The sequence below is a fragment of the Diadema antillarum genome, unplaced genomic scaffold (assembly GCF_040938485.1).
Source record: "Diadema antillarum isolate AM-2024a unplaced genomic scaffold, OU_Dant_1.0 seq00000386_RagTag, whole genome shotgun sequence".
In the NCBI taxonomy this organism is placed as follows: Eukaryota; Metazoa; Echinodermata; class Echinoidea; order Diadematoida; family Diadematidae; genus Diadema; species Diadema antillarum.
In genome coordinates, this window is record NW_027271384.1 from 2149429 (window position 1) to 2172035 (window position 22607).

The 22607-nt window shown below is 36.6% G+C and overlaps 1 long non-coding RNA gene across 5 annotated transcripts; it reads right to left on the reverse strand.

Moving 5' to 3' along the window:
* Positions 1 to 754: 754 nt before the first annotated feature.
* Positions 755 to 21630, reverse strand: LOC139731907 (uncharacterized). Of its 5 annotated transcripts, none has more exons than XR_011710994.1 (7): positions 21501 to 21630; positions 20146 to 20190; positions 18046 to 18156; positions 17244 to 17377; positions 16139 to 16203; positions 6334 to 6357; positions 755 to 5602 (listed from the first exon to the last, which is right to left on the reverse strand). It is a non-coding gene; the product is annotated as an uncharacterized lncRNA (long non-coding RNA). The 5 variants fall into 5 exon arrangements; XR_011710997.1 differs by having other exon boundaries at positions 755 to 5605; XR_011710995.1 differs by having other exon boundaries at positions 16131 to 16203.
* Between the last annotated feature and the right edge of the window lie 977 nt (positions 21631 to 22607).

The window sequence follows — 22607 nt, forward strand, 5'->3', positions numbered from 1 at the left end:
GTTGTCTTGAACATTATAGATTCAGTGGCACCTTAAAGCCCTTATCATTCTCAACTGACAATATGTGGCAGATTCCTGTAAAAAAAGGCTGAAAAAAAAAAATCAGCTTTCCCAGACAACAACACTCGATGTTTTCCAATGAGGTATACAATTTTGCCCAATTAACATTAACCTCTGTTGTATCTTTCAATATAAAGTGAAAAACACAGCAAATAGTAACAAGAAAATTATGACACCCTTCCAGTTTTGCTCAGCCAAGAAGCCTCAATTTCATGATGTATCCCTATTTCCATAAAGATTGCTTCAAAACTGTAAGAATTCTCTACGCAACATTTGCAACAGACAGTCCAACTGGTCACACACTGATTTCTACTGTATAATACCCTGTTAATACACTTCATGTGATCTTCTCATTACCAAAATAACTGTACGTGAAAATACTAGCTTAAATACGGATGTAGAGCTAGGCAAATTTGACTTTGACAAAAATGGTGACCATTATGAAAATGGCTATATATCTTTATTAGCAAGTTTTTGATATTAGAGATTAAATACATTGTTGGGTGCAAATGTTTTCCTGTGGTATTTTCAGTCAAACATCAGTAATTTTACTGTGTGCATAACATCTCAGATTTGACCTGTGACAAAAATAGCTACCTTTCAAGATGCTTGCCAGCACCCTTTTTTTTTTTGTGGGTTTGAAACTCAGGCCAATTCCCCCTGCACAAAAAAAAAAAAAAAAAAAAATCAAAACAAAACAAAACAAAACAAACAACAAAACACAACAACAACAACAACAACAACAAATAAGGAGCTGCACACTGCAAAGTCACATTCTGGCATTGTCAACTTTAACACTCTGCATCTATTCTTTTCTTTCAGCGACACTCCAACAAACTACAAATTGCTCCATTGAGCTGCATCTACTCCTCAATAGTATGTAAGTCTGCATAGCATAGAAGGCGCTGAATACGGTTGTGATTTGTTCATAGGTAGTCCAGGTACCCACGCAATCTTTCTGCCTTGTTACAAAAACAAGACGCTAAGCCACAGCCACTAAAAACATGAAACATTGGCATGGCAACACATCAGCCAAGTTTTGGTGATCCCATAAAGAAGCTATGAACCTGAAGTTCTTCCCAGCTCCAAAGGCAATCCACTGTTCATGGATATTCCGGTGATGGCTGCTGCTAGGACAAGCTCAAAGGGTGCAACACTTGTATGAACAGTGCATATTGGCACGTTGCTAATCTGCGAATGTACGGCATCCTATAGGTGCACAAGTATATGATGTACCAGTGTCTGCCTCCTCACACGTGCACGGTGCTATCATCTGACATGTCCGGACAATCGCAGCAAAGAATGTCACTACCTTGTGTGGTGATGAGATCTTTGTTGGTGCTAATGTCTCTTCCATTAGAGACCAAGAAGTACAGCAGAGTCGTCTGGTTTTAATTATGTTATGCAAAAAATGTTGCCATTTTAGTAACCACAGTTGATAGCTCAAATTGTCTCCTGCTCAGTTTGCTCTCATGCTGCAAGAATCTGTCTGCAACCTATCTGCTTCTTCTTCTTCTTCTTCTCGAGTCACCACACAAGTCCTGCCCAGTGCAGAGTGCAGGATCCGGCTTTGGTGTTGAAAGTCTCCAGATCATTGACAGTGCATGGCTCTGGTAGGAGGGGGCAGACCAAAAGATGTTGCATTGTCTGATCCTGCCCACAGTTGCAAGCAGTTTCTCCATCCCTATTGTAGTCCCATTTCTGCATGAGGACTTTGCATCGTCCTGTTCTTGTCCGTAGGCGATTCAGGCATGACCAGGTGGGCCATGCCTCACTTGAACCCGGAGGGAGTGATTCACTTGGTCCATAGGAGAGCTTATTCGTCACAGACTGGAGGTGGTTGGACCATAGGGTAATCCTTCGACCGTGGGCGGTGCCATCAAGGGATTCGGTTGAATGGAGAAAACTGCGTCTGGATTTGAGTCTCTTTTTAGCAAGTTCGCGATTGTAGAGTGGGTGGCGAGGGTTAACTTCTTGCTTGGTTTTCTCCATCTGTGCTGAGACCTCTCGCCTGATGTGTGGTGGGGCAATACCACACAGTTAATAAAGGTCATCTACTCTTGTTGGTCGCAGACATCCAGAGATAGCTCTGCAAACTGCATTCAGGACTGGGTTGATCCTATCTGCTGCAATGTGTGTTTAGATCTGACACAATGTGATATGAGTCAGGATATCCTCAAAACGCATCGTCAACCAAAAATCACTATGGAATAATCCCTGGAATATAACTTCTAGGGCTGCTCCATTGGACCCCCTTTGCCATAGTGTAGAGTGCTTGATTACATGTAAGGACTGGAATCTGACCGGGGTTCAGGACATCAACTACAGTCTTCATGATGTCCATTACTTGGCGCATCATGGCTTTAAAAATTGACTTGTCACAATATTGACTCAATTATTTGCCACTTTAACTAAAACATGGACAATGAAATTCCTGATTTATACACACACACACACACACACACACACACACACACTCACACATACAAATAGTTCCAATCCTTAAATTGATTTGACAATGTCAAAGAATTTCAAATAAACAATGGCAATCATTATGACAATGGCAGCCTTTTTTGACACTAACCAATGCTCAGCTGAATATAAAAACAGTAGAAACTGCTGATCTGTGATTTATAATACAAAAGAGAAACATTTCTTCCCTTCAACTTTAAACCTTTATAAACAATATCAAAAAACATCAATTAACAATGGCAGCTTTCTTGAAGAAAGCAAGCAGCTACAAAAATGGCACCACTTTTGTCACAGGTCATATCTGATATGTAGGCAATAAATATCTATTAAAACATATAACTAAAACATCAATACTGCTGGAATTGATTACACTTACAATGAAACAAAATATTGAATAAGCAATGAGAGCTACTTTCAACATGGCCATCATTTTCTTTCAAGTCACATTGACAATATGTTATATGGACACTAAATTTCCTAATGCACAATTTATAACACAAAAGATTTTTCCATCATTTGATTCAATTCAAATGACAATATTCAACAATTCTAAATATGACAAAGCAACCTCTTCAAATATATTTTTCCCCAGAAAAATGCAGCATCTAGAATTACCACTGAAACATATTCTACACACAAATTCCATTCTTGTTTCATGAAAACCCTCAAATGGTTTAAAATTTTACTTTATCTGCACTTGGTGAATGTAAGGTATTATGGGTCAATTTTTGTTTTTCGCATGATGCATCAGAAATAACTGAGTGTCTTGCAGAAATTTGTGTCATGCCATTGCAATTAATCCTCTGGAAAAATTCGAGGTAGCTACATGTAGTGCTTACTTGCTACTCCCACACAGAGAAGCAGTGTAAGTTTTGAAACTCTCTTTAAAAAACATGTTTTTGTTTTTTGTTTTGTTTTTTACTATCCAACATAAATCAAATGGACTTCTTTTTTTTAGTTTCATATCTCAGAAGTATTTAAAAGTATGAAGTGATTACACGCATTATATTTAGTAAAATGTGCTAGACTTTATGGCATAAATTTATGAAGATGGTAAAATTGAAATCATGGACTATTTGAATAGAGCCTTAAATATTGCATGGCCTATTTCATTACAAAATCAGTCACTTTGTAATGTTTCAAAATGTTGAATGAAATGAACATTTTTTAAAGAAATGGTCATTACGTTGACAAATGACTAATTTCCTAACAAAATAGGCCACACCACGCCTAGTGCTCCATACAAATTGTCCATGGTCTCAACTATGTTTTCAATTGTACCATGGACATGAATGCAGGTCTTTAGGGCAAGTTGAGCCATAGCTCAATTTGCCACATAGACCCTGTTTACGATGCGAGGCTTGGCCGCAGTTCAACGATAGCCCAGCCAACCTCCATTTCAGTGTAAACGTGCAAAAGGCCAAATGCAAGGCCAAAGTTGGCCTTGCATTTGGCCTCGCTCTGGAGGTGGCTAAGCCGCGGCTGAGCCTGGCCTTTTTCTCTGTGTAAACGCAAATGGGGCCAAATGCGCTGCCAATTTTATTCTGGTTTCCAAACCCCGTACTTGTACTATTTCACTATTCAGGATATTAACCCCCTCAACATCGAAAACTAGCATAGTTTAATGTGATCTTGTCCTGCAAAGGATCTTTCCCTTCAGAAAAGGCCTTTGCCCGAACGGTGATTTCGTTGCCATGAAATTCAGTTGGCAAAGGGTCTGAAAACCAGACAACACCGAATTGTGTTTGTTTACAAGTAGAGCGCCACTATGACAAAATATTAAAAGGTTTGAAATAAAAGCGCGGCCGAGCCCAGTAGTGTAAAGGAACAAAATTGCGGGGCTTGGCCTCGCAATTGAGGTTATGCTCAACCACGGCTTGGCCGCAGCATGGTGCAGCCCCACACTGTAAACAGGGTCATAGAGTCTTCCTCAACTAACCCCACACCTAGAGCATTACTGAAGGTTTACATATATGTGCATACACAAAATATATGCATCAATTACAGACCAAGTCTCTCATTATGGTGAGACTCATGCATTTAGGGTCTGTCTCACGATTTCACACATAGTACCCATTTTTCTCAGACATCAAGTGAAATTGCAACTTGAACCAAAAATGAGGAGTGTAGCTAAAAGGATTGAAGTGATGCTTGCAATTGAAGGTGTATTTCCCTTCATCATGCCAAATTAGCAAACAATAGTCACTTAATTATGCACCAGATCCTTTATTAACAGCTACAAATTTAAAAAAGGCTCCTTACTGTGGGAGGGGGAATACCCTTCTCGTTTGCGCGAGCGCAAAGACACTAAGTCATGAAAATCTTGTTGTTAATTTTTTTTAAACTTTGCATCTTTGCAATTATTCAAAGGATAAAACAGAAAAAAAGACCCACACTTGCTTCTCACAATCATCATCTAATATCTAAGTCATAGCTTTGATCCATAATGGAAAAATGTAAAAATACTGCACATTTGCATTTCACATACTTCTACTTTTATGGTCTACATTTTGGTTTTGCCCTTAATCAAAGACGTTTCTGTGTCAATCACGAAAACAATATGGTGGTGTAAATGATTATGCTATGGGTCATTAACACGTTACCACTTGAGTGTCTCCAGGGACGGTGGCTTAACATGCCACTATGGCTAACTTACCGTACCTTCCAATACTACACATGATCTGATTACCACCACATAAACATAAAATTAATAATTATTGAGGTATTTTATGTTGCGTAAATCATTCCACAATACTTCAATTACATTTATACCCTTTGCTTTAGCATTTATCATGCATACTGTTCACTGTGCTTAGAATTATTGTAGATGGAAGAGAGTGGAAGTCCTGAGAAACTATTACGTTGCTCATCTGTTATCATCTGATATGAAGTGCTTGCATGTCAACCAAGTTTGATCCAAGATTGACAGCTGTCCACACAGTTGAAATAGATGCGATCCACACCTGGTCCAATTGACTGGTTTTGAGCCTTTAACCAGTAGAGTTCTACTCCCTGTGCTACACCAACGCTGCAAAGCAAAGCTGGTGTGTTCTCTCTGTTGGTCAAGACCCTGCTTTAAAATACATAAACAACATACTGTTACAAATGAAGTACACTGCTTATCTTTTAACATCGATAAAATGAAAGAACTGAAATATGTGTTGTTAGAATGGGAGAACATAAATATCATTATCACAAATGTTACGAAGAAAGTTACATTATGTTTTACATATTTTAGACAGATACAACCAATTTCTTGTAGTCATAACTTGCGAACACAACTGTACTGAAACATTCACAACTTCACATAACATCACATCACCTTTTATGTTAACCTTTCTTTTCATGAATACATACACCTATTTCTCTTACAGGAGTACAGCATATACATCATAGTTCTCTGGATGTATATCATGTTTAGCTACGATGTAAATTGGACAGAACAAAACTACACTTGTACAGTCACATTTATAAGAATAAGGAATATGTGAATAACATTTCATAAATGTAATATGGAATTAACAAACTGTTTCAGATCACAGACTTTAGATGATAGAACATATATTACAAACATTTCAGGGGAAAAAAAAATAATTCTGAAGAAACACCTGTGTATGCATAATTCTACAGGTTATGCTAATACAGCTTAAAAACACACCTGGAGAGATTATTGTGAGAATTTAATTTGAACACTGAGTATGATTGAGCCTGATTTTGTCAAAAAGTTGTGTGAAAAGTTAAATGCATACAAATCTGACAAAAAGTAGGGGGAAAAAAAAGCAAAAAAGAAATAAAACTCACCGGTGGAAACACTTGGGTACAAGGCTGGACATGATTGCGGCACAAGCACAGACCAGTTCATCATTCACCAGGCAAATGTAAAGACATAAAGATGTTAGCCATAAACACCTAGATGAAATACACCTAATTGATGCTTTTTTCATTTTGGCCAGTGCTTTATTCTCACTACCATGGGTGCTAAAGAGAAACAATGACATCAATCAATGAAAGCAAATGTTTGAGAAACAGGGGTTTGAAAACTCAAAACATTTTTCATAAATTTGCATGAAATCAATCAAAACTTGTGCTATGTAGCTCATAATGTTTACGTAATAAATACAATTCTTGCACCACATACATGATCACTCATGGATTTCACTCTATCTTCTCTGGTGAAATATTCATTTCTATCAATTACAACATATGCCTATTGATCAGGTTTTGCACATATAAATGCAACTCCTACTTTTTCCATTTATTTCAAAGCACTTTCATCAGCATTTACAATTTGATTTTCCTCAGCTCTAAACGCTCATCAAATAGTAACACAAACTTATCATTATCAGCATTTAATTCTCTGAAAAAAAATATTTTTCAAAATGATTATTATGCCAAAATCTACCTTTCTGCACTGTCATTTTCTGGGCTATGTTTTATTTCTGTTGTGCCTGTTCTATTTTTATTCTTTGTCTATTCTATTTCAATTCCATTTTCTGTCTTTTGTTTTATTTCTGTTCCATACTGAACTTGTATCTTCCTTTTATAGTTACATTTCCAACAATGATATTTAGAGAAGAGCAACTACCAGCTCAGCTACTGCTTTGTGAAAAGGGTTGATAATTCTCACCTAGATTCAGCATTACCACTTCATAAATTTTTAATATCACCACTATTGCTGACATACATGTAACATTATAATTACAGTCCTTTAAATCATTTTTGCAATTACACAATTTATGTGTTTTTCCTTCTTCTTGACATGCAAGCCCACATTTCTTTCAACAAGCAATCAAAGATCATTGTTTCTGTTGCATGCTCTTGTCGTTGTCTATTTATTTTTTCTTTATAATGTCAATGTGTTATGTAGTACTTTTATTGTTGCCCAAGTTTTGTTTCCTGTGCACAATCAAGGTCGCTTCAGTGGATCTCTCCACCCTTTGCACACTTTGCTCATGGCACACTGTTTTCCTCACTTCAATCACTTCAGTATTCATTACAATTTAATATTATCATAAGGTTTCACTACTGTTGAACATTCTGTTCATTTCATTCATCATATTTCATCTATTCTCCATAACATCATAAAAATATGTATGATGAAAGATGAAAATATATTTCATTTGATTTCAGCATTGTGAAAAAAACCTTGAATAAACATCTAATGTTATTAGTAAAAACAAGTTCAGTGAAACAGTATTCAAATAGCTTCATGGTAACTGTAGTAAAGGCGAATAACTTCAATGGTGAGATCATTAATACCTATACTACATACATGACCGATAAATGTGCCACCTTCTGTTGTAGCATCAACTTCATGTTGTTGATATTCATAAGAACACATCAAATTATGCCAAGCAAATCACTTGAACCTTGTCTGAGAATTTCATTAAATTCACCAATAACTATGCTTTTTGTGCTTATTTGGTGCAATTCAACAACTAATTTCCATAATTTCTCACATTATTTTTGGGTCATATTTAGGAAGTCTATAATCACTGAATTGTCACTTTCTGTCTCATAATGTCGCTGTTTTCTGTAGTACTAGTAGTCATACTTTTGTTGAAGTCTTGTTTCATATTCACAAGCATAATCTTCCCAGTGGAACCCTCCATACTTCACATGTTTTACTCATTGCAATTTTTTTTTTTAACTTCAAACACCTCAGTATTGATCATAAGTATCACTTCTACTCATTTGTTTTTGAATTGCTGTATGCTCTGTCCTATTCACACTTTTTTATTTTCCTCATTCTGTATTACAAAAGGAAATATGATGACAAAAGAAAATAAATATCAATTGATTTGAATATATGTGCCACATTACTTTGCGTAAACTCAAGACATCACTCATCAGAACTGTATTCTGATAGCCTCATGGTAACTGTAGTAAAGTGGAATAACTTCAACATGAAGTGAGTCTATACCTGTGCTATATACATGATCAATCAATGTATTACCTTCTGTTGTAGCATCAAGTACATGTTGTTGATATCCGTAAGAATACATCAATTTATGCACACATGAATCACTTGAACCTTGTCTGAGATTTTCATTGAAGTCACCAATAACTATGCGTTTCGTACTTCTCTGCTGCAATTCTACGAGTAGTCTCTTCAGTTTCTCACAAAATTGTTTCTTATCATATCTGGGAGGTCTATATATCACAGAAATGAGACATGAAGGACAAGTTACTGCAAATGTAATATATTCTAGATTATTGACATGTAAATCCAGCCTACTAATAGATTTGATTTTACTGTACACTGCAACTCCACCATGTGCTTGATTTTTCAGTGCCGAAAATAAGGGACTTTCATCTGAATAAGATTTTGACCGAGGTTGATTGTACATTTTAAAATGATCTAAATTCACGTCAAAAATGTCATCATTAAGCCAAGTTTCAGTTAAACAAATAATATCAGAATTTCTACATAGGAGGTTTGATTGGATATCTTTGAAATGTGCTTTAAGACCTTGAATGTTATGTAGCATTATATTCAGAGTCGCAACAGAAACATCATTATCAAAGCTCTTTTCATCAACAAATGTTGGCATGTTTTCTAAACTTTCTTTAACAGTTGGATTGCAATATATGACTTTGGGATCAAAATCTTCAATAGTTAGTCCACGTATTGATGTGACACGGCTCAGAGCAACATATGCTTGTCCGGGCAAAAATATATTTTTCAGAGAAACAACAGCTTTTTCCATTGTCATGCCCTGTACTTTATGTATTGTGCATGCATATGCTAATTTCAAGGGAAATTGTTTCCTCGTATATTTTTTCCCAATTGATTCCTGTTGCATTTCTATTGACTGTGTTCCTACTTTTTCATTGTCAAATTTCACAAGCACACTTGAGGGTCTGGCATTTTCATTTACTCTTACTAAGTCAGTTACAGTGCCAATGCAGCCATTTGATAAACCTTTGGTCACATTCACATTTTTGATCAGCATCACTCTAGAATTTTCAGCAACCCAAAGATATGCTGGCAAAGAAGCTTTAGTACATCTCCGTGGCTTGTCACATGCTTTGTTTTTACCCTTATCGCCAAGTTCAAAATCTTCTGCATCAAGACAGATGATATTTGTGCATTTCTTGTGAAGCATTATTTTATTCCAGTCATTTACTTGTTTGTTTGAAGAATATATATGCAGTGCATCCTCACATTGCTCTCCAGTTTGGCATGATTGAAGAACTGCAAAATCATCACTTGATAATTCATCTTTCTTTTCTTTTACCCTTAATTTGTTCAAAAGAACAGCAAAGTCTGCATCATCCTTTTGTCTCATTATTTCATCCAAGTTAATCATAGAGAAGTTGTCTGTCCATAAAGAACTTTGCAATGTATCTTTATACAAAGGAGTACCTTTTACTGGGGGTAACTGATAAAAATCTCCAACTGCAATAACTGAAACCTTTCCAAATGGAGCATCATCACGCGTCTGCTTTATTTGCCTTAAACGTCCATGTACATACCACAGTAGCTTCTGATCAACCATGGATATTTCATCAATTATTAGTATCTGTAATTGGCCCAGCTGAGTACGTAAATGACTTATCTTTTCTTCTCCAAGGGGTTGATAAGGTAATGAAGCAGAAATGGGTATGGACAGTGCATTATGAATAGTACTACCATCAATATTGTAGGCTGCAATTCCAGTTGGAGCTACTTTCATAATTGAAAGATCATCTGGATTATGCATCATTTTACCTAGAATTCTTGTCCCTTCATTACATATGCATTTCACCAGATGACTTTTTCCTGTTCCAGCACCACCTGTCACAAATATCTGAAACGGTGTGGCTTCTTTTCCATTAACTCTGTCAAGACACCATTGTCGTATTTTGTAGAACACTTTTTGCTGCTTGCTGTTTAAAGTTCTTAATAAGACATTACTGTCTTCTCTCGAAATGCTACATGATCGAAATTCTATGCCATATGACTCTTTCTCCTGAGATTTAGATTCAAGATCTGGGATTCTAAACTCATTGTCAGCATCTTCAACTTCTACATGGATTTTAGCTGTTTCATGTCTTTCAACTTCTGTTTCTGGACAGAGTAATCCCCATGCATCTTCTTGTGCACCAAATTTCTCAAGATATTCTTGTGCCTGATCAATTGTATCAGCGTTTTTTTCATACTGCCTGAGATTTTCATTGGCAATACTTTTGACACTTTCCAAATTCTTATTAAACATTCGAACAGATCCATTTTGATAAAATTCCTCATATGTCAAAAATTGGTCAGGTTTTAACTGTTTATCAGTACGATATGGCAAAAATAGTTGCAATATACTCTGATAATATTTTTCTGGGGTTACAGTCGGTGAAAAACGAGGGTATCTCACTACAGCATCATTGGTTCTTGTTCTTTTTTGTATATAGCCCAGCTGATCTCTCAATTTAAACACACTCTGTTTCTGTTTCTTACCCTTTATATCAGATTCACTGAGTAGTCTATACTTTGAACAAAATGTGGCTAAACACATATTTTCAAATTCAAAACCATCAGGTCGGGCTTTATATTTATCAATTCTGCTTGGCATCCATGGGCTCCTATCATCATCGTCTCGTCTGCTTTGAATAACACTCAGTGGTAGACTCATTCTCACAGGGTTTGGTCCAACAGGTATAAACTCTACTTTTCTTGAGCACTCTTTCAATCTCAGGCCACAAACACGATACACACTTTCTTGTGCTGAAACTTCACGGTTTTGCATATACACATGTCCTATTTCTTTCATACTCTTTCGAGCATCTTCATTGCCCTCTCTCATTTCACTTTCAGCATTTTTCAAGAGCAAACTCATTTCTCTTTCTGCTTTTGACATGTATGACACAACATAAACAATGCAGGCATACTCATTTGTTATATACTGCAAATCCATATTGGCATTCCAAGCTCTGAGTAAGAATGAATTATATTGATTAACCCATATATCTTTTGGATCTCTTTTCATGACTACATCTTCTTTTGTAGCTACAGCATTATAGGCATCTTCAAATTCCTTTTGAGACATCCCAAGAGCTTCAAAGAGCTGCCTAGCATTATCATATTTGCCTTCCACACATGATGAATTCTTTACTGCAGACAGAACATCTTGAGCCTCATCTGTAACTTCTGGATTATCATCAGGCTTCACAACAAATGTTTTCTCAGAAGGTGGTCTTGGAAAATTAAATCTACAGGAGGTTCCCTTTTTCTTGCATGATTTTGAATGTTTCTTTGAGTGAAGCTGAACATTCTTCACTATTTCATACAGTTCTTCATCTTCATCCTCACATGGAATGTTGCATGAAATATACTTATCAATAAAATCTATGACAGTTTCATCTTTCTCGACACCCAAATTAGGTGCATTTTCAACCCAGAATAAACAGTGTGTATGTGGAGATCCTCTCTGTTGAAATTCAATCCTGTAAAAATAGTCAATTATCTTGCCAATAGGTTCTGCCTCAGAAAGAATCACTCTGTTCAAAAATGCATGAAAGCGTTTATCAAACATACGAGCTACTGTCACTGGATTTGATTTTAATAAATTACACTTATCTGTCCAATCCAGATCACTTGCTTTTCTCCCATCACCTTGTTGATTTAGCAATGTGTTAATAACTTCAGGCCATCTCATTTCAGCTGATGAAAATGATGCAAACCATGTAGGCTTTCCAAGTTGTCTAACCATTGCTAATACATCTTTCTGTGTAGATTGCCAGTATGGAGGTGTTCCTCGTATTTGTTTCAGAAATTTATATCCTTTATTCGAATCCAGTATCTCATGAAGTTTTCTTGCATCCTTTAGATCTGAACATCGCATCAATGTGGAATTATCTATTTTCTCTGAGCTTTTTCTGACAGCTATAGAAACACTAGAAAGTATTTGTTGCAGTTCATAAATACACTGAGCATAGAAAATATATTCTGTATTTTTTGCAAATCTGTTGTCTACATGCATCAAACGATTATGCAAATAACGACCAAGTGTTACTTTAATGTACCTGGTATCATGAAATGTTGGCTGGCCTGTTGGAAACAGAGCAGGAAAACATTTTGCCTCATTACTCTCATCCATCAATAGTGACACAGGACTATTCTTTTCACAAGGAGCACAGCATATAATATCATCAAAAAACTGATCAAGCACTTCTTGTCTCATATCGACCTTCTGCAAACATGTGCCCAACTGAATGCCTTGTAATCGTCCATCTTGATCATCCTCTATATCATCATCATCATCATTAGTTTCACTTAAATCAAATAGTTTACCACAAGCTGTTTTACTATTTTTGTCTGATAAATCAGAGTCCCATTCGCTATCAATAGCAATATCAGAATACCACTTATTATTCTTTTTCAAATATTCCAATGCAGCTAGGACATTGTTTTTCTTGACAAACTGATATTCATAATGTCCTTTATATGACAGTTTCCTCTTTAGCTTTACGCGAATTAATTGATCATCAGTCTCCGGTCGAGGTAATATCTTTACAGTTTCATTTGTGCGTGAAGGTACACAAACTGTTGGGCCATGCACTCCATATTGTCCTCCTTTAGGCAAATTCAAAACTTTCATAAATGGAATGTTTAGTGCAATCAAATGTGTTTCCAACTGATTCAGATTTCCAAGTTCCGCAGGAATAGCACGTAATTCTAAATTATTTCTGCTAGCTTCAGCAGGCATATTACCAGCTAATAATTTCCTGTGGCAAGTGTAACAAACCCATAAAAAATTTCTTGATGACTTTACTATTTGACAGTCAATATCACAGTCATCGCTGCATGTATGTAAATACTCCTCCTTTAAGCACCTCAAATCGTTATATTTTGCTTTTGTACACTTCAATACTTGATTCTTGAATAATAATTTCAAACATACGCAACATACATATTCAGGGCCGTGTGAAACAATTTCCCTAAATTTTTTCAAAACATGGTCACAATTTCTCATATTCATTTTTTCTTGTTTTTTTCGTTTCATGTTTCTCATTGCAACCTGCTGTCTGTACAAAAAATTTGTCTTGTACTTAATGTTTGAAACTTTCCTCATAATTTTCTTACGCCTCTCTCTGAATAAAGCATTGTTTTGATATCTAGCTTTCCTCATTTTCTTAAGCCTTTCTCTATGTAGAACATTGCACCCATAGTTTACTTTCCTCATTGTCTTCAGCCTTTTTCTGAATGAAGCACTGTTTTGATATTTGGCTTTCATCTTTGTTCTCATCCTTTTCTTAATTTTTTCTCGAAATGAAGCATCATTTTGGTATCTAGCTTTCATCTTTGTCCTCATCATTTTCTTGATTTTTTCTCTTAATAAAGCATTGCGTTGATATCTAGCTCTCATCTTTCTGCTCATTGCTCTCTTGACATTTTCTCTGTAAGTAGGATCGAACAAGTACCTGTTTCTTTGTCTCTCCTTAATTTCTCTTCTCTTTTCGAACCGGTAAGGTTCATCTGTTTGATATTTTACTTTCTTTGCAGCTGCATTTTTTAGTTTGCGGAATAGAAAAGGCTGAACATCTGATAAACATTCTATTTCTAACTGTCTTTGCTCATTTTTTTTCTTTTCTCTCTGTGCTCTCATTCGATCTCTATTTTTTCGTCTGGTAATATTTGCATTACTTTTTTTTCTTTGTTTTTTCCTTTTTGTAGTTTGCCTTGTAGTTTCAACTTCTTCAGATTCTTCAGTATCCCTACTCATTTTAACAGCACGTTCAATGTCATCCTCTAAAACTTCATTGTTCAATACATTTATTTGACAATCACCGACTTGTTTCGTAACTTTTCTCTCAGTTGTGAGTCTTCTCTTTCTTGTCACAGGCGTTTCCATAGCGGTAATGTTTTGTGGTCTTGACAAGTTTTGGCATGAACTTAATGTTTGGATCCTTGGACATACAGACTCTACAACATCGTAATGATTGCCATTTGTGTGTTGCAAGTAAACACCTCTTTGTGATGTAACAATTCCAAACTGAAGTTTGCTTGCACCAAATAATTTCCATTTTGAACAGTTTTCTTCATATGTATAAATATCAGTATCTAGTAGATTTGATAAGGCCATTATTTCCAATTCTGTAGCCCATGTGCCATTGTTGAATACTCTTTCCTTTGCAATGTATTTTACAACATCTGTGTATCCTGATTTTAAAAGGCTTACATAATCTTGCTTGTTTTGTAAAATATGCATAACTGTTGCTTTTCGAACATCACGGTGTGAATCTTCCTTGCCACATGTGACATATGACATAGCTCTGTAAAAGCAATTTCCATCACCACTAATTTTATAGATAGTTAATGGTTGTGACAGGACAGTAATATTACCATTTTCCACCATATCTTTTGGCACATCATTACTGCTACATTTGTCATTAACCTTTATGCCTAATTTGCAACAAAACTTCTCTCTGTCAAATTTATTCACAGGTGTGTACATGAGATTAATCTTTTTAATTTCTCCCACTTGCTTCACCTCGGATGCATCAACATCGACTACTGTCTGTTGACATGTGTTTTGTAATGGAATTTGTGTCTCTTGCAAGTTTGACACCATTATTTGTTTGGACATCATTTTCTTCACTCTAACACTGCCTTTCTTCAATGTCAAGTTTTCGGTAGCCTTAGATGATTCATGATGACTTTCTTTTTTACTTTCCACATTTGCATCTGAATTCACATGAAACACACTTAATTTTTCATCCAAAGTACAAGACTGAACAGCAGTTACACTTTCAACTACATCAAAATGATTGCTTCCAGTGAACACAATATATATGCCTCTTTCAGTTGTTACCTTGTTATAGTACCCCGGTTTCCTTGCAGACAAAATTTGCCAATTTTTTGTACGATCATCATACACATATATATCACAATCTAGCATATGTGCCATTGAACTAATATCAGTGTGACCAGCCCATGTTCCTAAATCCATCAATTTCTCTTGAAGTACAAAGTCCCTGACATTCTGATATTTCACTGTGTTAATTAAATTTTTAAATAAATCACCCGTTTCCAGTAAATGTGCCACATTGGATTTCCTGAGCATGAAATGGTTTCCTTCACTGCCAGTAACTACATGAGAAATACTTCTGTAAAAGCAGTTGCCATCACCCATAACTCTCTTGATATTTACAGGTTTCCTCATACACAAATTTTCATTTGTATCTTCCACTGGTTCACTGGCTGCGCCACAGTAATTGACATTTAATCTATTGCACAAACACTGCTTGTCTACATATGTAATTGGTGCAAATTTGAAGTTTCTATCTCTTCTTTGTGTTGTCTTTTCAAGTGAAACAAATTCAACTTCATTCTCACTTCCATAGTCATCACTGCTTACATTAACTCTGGTTTCCTTTATTGTTACATTTTGAGTCTCATCACTATAACTCAGATTTCTTTCAATATGATGACAATGTTGCGAATAGTCGCTGTTTTGATCATTTATATTCCCACACGCAGTATTTAGGGTCTTTGATCTCTTAGAGCCACTAGTTGTCAATACATTTTTCTTAGAATTGAATTCTACTGCCAGACCGGTTAATTCAAACTGAGTAATACGTAAATCACATGCCATAGATTTTGCCAAATTCAAACAGTGTACCTGTATACCTTGCCATGATGAAATGCTAAGCAAGACACTGCATCCATCTTGTACCAAGTATCCATCATGACTTCTGGAATGAGAATCAAACACATAATAACCACTGTGATGCCTAATGATTGCAAATGTACTCTCAGCAAAATTCATAAGACATGCATCATATCGGCACAGTTCTTGTTCTAATGCTTGACTCAATGGCAAAGCACCAAAATTTGACAAATTGTTTTGATCTCCTTCCAACACTCCATATTTCGATTCACCATAGGTTATTTGAAATTTTTCATCCAGAATATGAAGTTCCTTCGGTAATTCATCTATCATTACAAGCTCTTCATTCAGTTGTGAATCCTTCTTTATGTAATAATACAACTCATTCCCAAGTGTCAGAATCTGATCAAGATCACGAGGTCTCATTTCGATTCCATTCTTTGTTTGAATGTAGAGAACTGCCACAATAGAATTACATGCACATTGTTTGCCAGCAGTATAACCAAATCGTTGATCACCTTGATTAAAATTTCCTTGTGCGATTGTTTTAGTCAGAGGATATGATTGCCTTCTATCATATTCTGAATCTGAAAGAGAAACAGGCTTACAGACACGTTCTTCAGTCTCTAAATCATTTGCAGCTGGTTCACCATCTAATATAAGTACAGACGATTCTTGAACATCATATGAATTATGGTGGTCAACACTATTTGCAGAACCAGCATTCATTACTATGCAATCAGATGGATTAATAGTTTTTTCACGTTCAGGCAGGAATATTGATTCATTACAAACTTGAACACACATGTTTTGCATACCTGAAACAGGTTTGTGACACGGAGAGTGAACATTTACATTTGTAGTAGAATTCACAGAGAACAATTCATTCACTGATATTTGACTGTCACCTTCAACATCTTTTGTTTCGCTGTAACATGGGTTTAGTTCATGCATATCGTGGATTCTGTCACACTTCACTTTGGACATATCATTCGAGCCTGTGTTGTCTCTATTTGTGGAATTACTGTCCTCACGGTCAGATATTTCATTCTTACACAACTTTTCATTCTTTGCTGCATGTTCTCCTTCAAAAATGTCATGTTTCACCTTTTCATTGTTACGCACCTGTGAGTCAGCATTTTTAACCACTGGCACACTTTGTTTGTTGCGGATCTTCGTGAAACGACCTTTCTTTCTTGGTTGCCGTGCATTTCCACCTCCATAGAGCCTGTTTACATTCCAAACTTCTTTTTCAATGTCTGTGGAAAGGACAGAGACACATGTAGCCTGATCACCACTCAGTACGAAACATCCATTAGTCATATTCGGAGTGCTTTTGGCCACATCAGCCCAACTTCTCTGTGTTTTTGCATAGATTTGCTCAGAGTATTTTGCCATAACATGAGGTGACTGAACACACTTTGAATATACATTCAATACAGATTCAGTATACACCTGCAGACTATCATTTCGTTCTGTGTCCAAGTTTCGATTCATATTTCGCTTCACGAGTTCACCATGTTCTTCTTGCCTTGTTTCTACTTTTGATTTTTTGCCTTTGCTGGTCTTGGCTCTTCTCTGTTTTTCAAGATAGTAGCCTTTCATTGCTTTGCCAATGTAGGTCACGCCAGGTTGGAGAATCACACCATTTACTGATCTCACTGTGCTCTTGTTATTGGTCTTGGTCTTAGGATTGTTAGTCATTGTTTGGGATGTTGTCAGTTTGGCCTTCTCAATCACTTTTGTCTTCCTTGATTTCACAGTTGTCCAACCATCATCAACTGCAGTTTCTAATGGTTCAAATTGCCTCCTAGTGAGATTTGAGATGAATGTCGGATCTGATTCATCTCTGTCACAATTTGCTCTTTCCTCCACACACACATTTGTCATTTCTAGAACACCACGTTTGTTCTTTCTTCTCACATACCTCTTTTTCAGTCTCATCTTCGTTGGTTTCTTTCTCTGGTTGCTCTTGCGTGATGTAAGTGAAACATCAACATGAAAATCTTCATCACCAAGGTCTTCGAGAAGTTCGTATCTATTGAAATGACAAGGAATGCCAATTTTGTCAAAGATGCGATGGGCAATATTATTGCTTCCACATGCTGAACATATCCAAATCAACCTTGCATCACACATTCTAGCCTCATGAGAAATAGTTCCTGTACACATCACATGAAACTGCTTGCCACAATCCTCACATGGTACTCTGCTTTCATTTTCATTGATCACACTGCAACATGCATCACATTCACTGACCTCTACATTTCTCATCAAGTCACAACTATGGAGGATATCTAGGATATCACCAATAACAATCTTGAATTCACTTGCTTCCATTGTCAAACTACAGGGCTTTCGAATCTTTGAAAGTATAATGGTACCTATTACTAAATAAATGTATATCAATCAACTGTCAATCAACACAGTTATATTCCTTGAATCACTATACTTTTATGAATCACACCTACTCCACTAGTACTGCGATTGGTAACAAAATTGTCGGATTGAATAGCTTTGAAAGTTGCACTAATACATGTGTACAGTACATGTACTATATTTCACTGCAATACAAATTCCAGCAGTAAGCTGCAACACCGATCCATATAATGTTTCTACCAACAGGTGGGGATATTTCTACAATGTTTGCTTGTTTCTAGCAACAGGTGGCACTCTTTGTCTGTTACGTGCTTCAATTCCTACTTTATAGAAAAGCTATGCCAATTTCCTTTTACGATATCTGCCAACAGAAATTTCAGCTTCAATTCTCTAACATTTGATTTGACTAAATTATGCCTTTATCTCGAGATTATGCTCTTTGTAAAAAAGGTTACAATTTTACCAATTATGCTTTTGCCTTAACTGCACAATAATCGGTCTCCCTTATATGTTTTTCTCTTAGGGTAGGGTCTTTCGCAACAAAAATTTCAATTTCACCAATTATTCTTTGTCTTCACTGACAATTAAAGAAACAGTAATGTTTCTGTTTTGAGATGACTCCTTTTGCAATAAAGGTATGTCTTTTACTAATTGTGCTTTTGTTTTCACAGCCCAATATTTATAAATAGCCCTTTAAGGTGCAATATTAACGTCTCTCCCTTCATTTACTATGACTAAAATGCTTTTATCTGAAGATGGCGCTCTTCAATTATTCTTTTATCCTATTAACAATTAACGAAAATTCAAGACTCAAGATACCAAAAAATATTTTTACATAAAATTTTTAGTATACTTCTCGCCTCACCTCATAAATTGTTTCTCACACTTTTAACAATTCCTTCAAAATTTCAACTCCTAGCTATTAGCTCTTGCCAACTGTAGTTGATTTATTTGCAGCAACTTTCAATGCAGAATATATCAAATATCAAATAATCCTTGAAGGTGCAAATTTTGTCTACCCCAATTAGTTTACAACACTATAATGCTTTCGTCTTATGACGGCACTCTTTAATAATCTTTCAGTGTAATCTGGACTCTTAAACACCTTTTCTCAAATTAACTGTTTCTATTTTCAAGTTTCCAGCAAACTTCTCGCCTTCTCTAGGACAATTCTCTTTCCAGTTTTTAACTATCCTTTTAAAGAATGCACTCTTTCATTCAAACACTCTTTAAAACTCTGTTATTCTGCTTAATTTTTACTCCTTTTTCGTCAACTCTCACTCTTCCTCTCTTTGATTTCACTCTTTTTCTCTTTGACTCTAACCCTTTCTGCCTCTGATTCTGAAACTTTCTCTCCTTCTGATACTGTCTTATTCTCATGCACTCAGAAGTTCTCTGTTCTCAGCTTTCTTCAAGTTCAAGTTAAGGTATTTCAGGTAAAGTTCAAGTTAAGGTATTTCAGGTAAAGTTCAGGTATTTCAGGTATATTTCAGATATTTCAGGGATGAGTTCGTGAATTCCAGGATGAATTTCCAGATGTAATCTCAGTGAATATTCAATGAATATTCAAGGATGAAGGTGAAATGGTATGAGATGAAATGTAGGATGAAGATGATTCAACAAATAACAAACACAAACACAAACGTACTTTCAACAAAGACCAACATAAATCTCCTTCCAAAGCAACCAGTACCTGCAGAAAGAAAAGAAAGGAAAAATACAAACGTTACAACAATACCTGTATAGGCTATACAGTGAACTCTCTACAATTATCACTGATACGACGAAGTTCACTATAACAAGGTAATTTTTTTGTGGTCCTAGATTGTAATTTCAATTTGTATTGTATTATTTTTGTAACCCTGATATAACAAGGTTTCATTATAACAAGCACATTTTTCTGGTCCTGAGGACCTTGTGTTAAGGACAGACCACTAATAATGTGAGGTACACACATTCTGAAAATACATACCGGTACTTGAGAGGAATATGAGGCACAACACCCAAATTTTTTATACAAATCTTTGTAAAATTATTTTACTGTTCCTGCAATCTAAACAATTCTTATAACAAAGGAAAACCATCTTTTAAACTTATAATCTTGCTTAAAAACACATTTTTCACTGTGCACACATCTGCACAGGGAAACCCTATTGTTATAACACGGTCAGCATAACTCAGTGAAATTAGGTCAAAGTCAAGCTTGTGATGTGTAATTGTGGGACTACATAGGTCTATTGGAAAATAAATGACTTCTCTTCAGTTACATTTCATGATTAAACAGGAATGATACTTCTGTATGACAAAACAAGGTCCAGGCTAAGTAACGTTATATTTCTTCCCCTGCATGCCCCCTATAAAAAAAGGTGAAATGAAAGGGTTGTTGTTGTTGGTGGTGCTTAAAGGCGCATCATTCAATATTGAATATTTACGGGACAGGAAAGGGGGACAGGGAATATTTACGGGACAGGAAAGGGGGACAGGAATCACCGCTATATAGCACTGTAAAATACGCCCTCTACTGGTCGTGGTGTTAGCTACGCATTAAAGTATGGCGCCCGCATCTCGCCCAGATTTGGCAGAAGCAAATCACCAGAGTAACGCTAAGCCCTCTTAGTCAACGTCAACTCTTAAAGTAGGTTCTTTGGAACTTAGCCTTCCTAGTAATTACATAGCAAATCATGATATGGCTCACACCTTGTCCATTCAGGAAACGCGGTCTAACGTTAAAAACTTCGCAACTTCCTTCCTGATACTCCTGACATTTAAACGTACGGTCTACGCACTACAACAGCTTCGTACACGTATAGGGCCTGAGCTGTGGTGATACGATGGGCATGTCCCCAGACACTACTGAACACATAAGAGTGATACTACTGATAGACCCTAACGTTTATTATAGTCACTAACACTAACAGCACCACGACTACACACATGAAATTTTGTTCTAAAAACCCAAACATCTGTGTTTAGGCATGCCTGCGTTTACAGACTAATACCCACCTGGTACTCGAACTCCAAACTAATCAAACCGTCAGTCTCACGCAAAGGTCTTCAGAAGTCGTATTTGTGAGCCTGTCGCTGCGCTGCCACGCCAATGCAGTAGGTTACGAATTGACAAACACGTACACCACCTCCGTATTGTATATGTGGGTAAGGTACTACGCATAAAGCATGGAGCTACTAACAGAGTAGAGCCATGGTATAAGCGTACGAGCACGCGTGCGCTTCTATACTCTTTGGTACGTACGCACACTCCACGCAGGCATGCACTGTGTGGATCACGGAGGGAGCACTGCGAGAGACGCGATACTACCATGGAAAGCCCGTCGCACACGCCCGAGAATTCGTGGGTGTTTCATAAAGCTGTTCGTAAAGTCACCAACAACTTTCGACCGACTGGTGATCAGTTCTTGTGCTGAATTATTGAAATTCTAATAACTATAGCAATCGAAAAGTGATCACCAGTCGCTCGTAAGTTGTTCGTAACTTGATATACGAACAGCTTTATGAAACAATTTACGCACAACTTTGTCTTCACATACTAGCAGGGGCGTCACCAGCTTTTTTTCAAGGGGGGTGCGTTTTGACACTAAATGTTTACGAGATTTTTTGGACAGACATTTGGAATATAGGAAGCTCTCAATCCCTAGACTTTTACTGTTTTTTGAGGGAAACCAAGCGGGGAAAGGGTTAGGGTATACCCCCTATAAATGGATTATGGAATGACGGTGTGAAACGACAAATTACTGGCAGCGATATCAGGAGAATGGCATGACGACTACATGCGAGCGAGGGGAGCGAGCGAGCTTGAAAATTTTGACATTTTACAGTCCAAAAACTGCCGTTTGTAGCCATATTTTTTTGCTTTGCAAATTAAGGGGGGCGCACCGGGCGCAACTGCTGGCAATTACTGGCAGCAACATCAGGTAAACTGCATAGTAATTAAATGCGAGCGAGCAAAGAGAGCGAGTTTGGAAATTTTGACATTTTACAGTCCCAAAACTGCCATTTGGAGCCATATTTTTTCGCTTTGGAAGTAAAGGAGGCGTGGGGGGGGGGGGGGCGCAACGGGTGCAACTGCCGGTAATTACTGGTAGCAACATCAGG